The sequence below is a fragment of the Physeter macrocephalus genome, chromosome 8 (assembly GCF_002837175.3).
Source record: "Physeter macrocephalus isolate SW-GA chromosome 8, ASM283717v5, whole genome shotgun sequence".
NCBI lineage: Eukaryota > Metazoa > Chordata > Mammalia > Artiodactyla > Physeteridae > Physeter > Physeter macrocephalus.
Window position 1 is genome coordinate 95,794,792 of NC_041221.1, and position 1,579 is coordinate 95,796,370.

At 37.0% G+C, this 1,579-nt stretch overlaps 1 protein-coding gene across 5 annotated transcripts in view; it reads left to right on the forward strand.

The window, feature by feature from the left end:
• Positions 1-1,579, forward strand: part of LOC114486744 (tigger transposable element-derived protein 1-like) — a 570,985-nt gene that overhangs the window by 549,808 nt on the left and 19,598 nt on the right. The gene's annotated exons all lie outside the window — the stretch shown is intronic.

Consider the following 1,579-nt stretch of genomic DNA (forward strand, 5'->3'; position numbering starts at 1 on the left):
CACCGCCCCCCCCTTTCTTTTTCTTTTTTCTGCTGTGGTTTTATTTTACCTTGTTGCAGTTATTTCAATTATATTTTTATTTTTCCTAATTTTTTTAGTCTTTCCAATTTTATTTTGTTTTTTATTCTTTGATATTGTACTGCTCCTTTTTAAATTTCTTTTTTCTTTTTTCTTTTTAAATTTTTATTTTATTTTATTTTTTTGCTGTGCCATGCAGCTTGCGGGATGTTGGTTCCCAAGCCAGAGGTCAGGCCAGAGCTCCAGTAGTGGGAGCTCCAAGTCCAAACCACTGGACTAACAGAGAACCTCAGACCCCAGGGAATATTAGTTGGAGTGAGGCCTCCCGGAGGTCCTAATCTCAGCACCAAGACCTGGCCCTATCCAACTGCCTGCAAACTCCAGTGCTGGACGCCTCAGGCCAAACAACCAGTAAGAGAGGAATACAGCCCCACCCATTAAAAAAAAAATGAAATGACAAAAAAATTTGTTACAGAAGAAGGAGCAAGGTAAAAACCTACCAGACCAAATTAATGAAGATGAAAGAGGCAAACTACCTGAAAACTAATTCAGAATAATGATAGTAAAGATGATCCAAAATCTCAGAAACAGAATGGAGAAAATACAAGAAACATTTAACAAGGATCTAGAAGAAATACAGAGCAAACAAACAGTGATAAACAACACAATACTGAAATTAAAAATACTCTAGAAGGAATCAATAGCAGAATAACTGAGGCAGAAGAATGGGTAAGTGAGCTGGAAGATAAAATGGTGAAAATAACTGCCAGGGAGCAGAATAAAGAAAAAAGAATGAAAAGAATTGAGGACAGTCTCAGAGACCTCTGAGATAGCATTAAATGCAGCAACATTCGAATTATATGGGTCCCAGAAAAAGAAGAGAAAAAGGGTCTGAGAAAATATTTGAAGAGATTACAGGCAAAAACTTCCCTAACATGGGAAAGGAAATAGCCACCCACGTCTAGGAAGTGCAGGGAGTCCCATACAAGATAAACCCAAAGAGAAACACGCTGAGACACATATTAAATCAAACTATCAAAAATTAAATACAAAGAAAAAATATTAAAAGCAGCAAGGGAAAAGCAACAAATAACATACAAGGGAATCCCCATAAGGTTAACAGCTGATCTTTCAGCAGAAACTCTTCAAGCCAGAAGGGAGTGACAGGACATATTTAAAGTGATGAAAAGGAAAAACCTACAAACACTATTACTCTACCCAGCAAGGATCTCATTCAGATGCAACAGAGAAATTAAAACCTTTACAGACAAGCAAAACCTAAGAGAATTCAGCACCACCAAACCAGCTTTAAAACAAACGCTAAAGGAATTCTCTAGGCAGGAAACACAAGAGAAGGAAAAGACGTATAATAAGAAACCCAAAACAATTAAGAGAATGGTAATAGGAACATACATATTGATAATTACCTTAAATGGAAATGGATTAAATGATCCAACCAAAAGACACAGACTGGCTGAATGGATACAAAAACAAGACCCATATATACGCTGTCTACAAGAGACCCACTTCAGACCTAGGGACACATACAGACTGAAAGTGA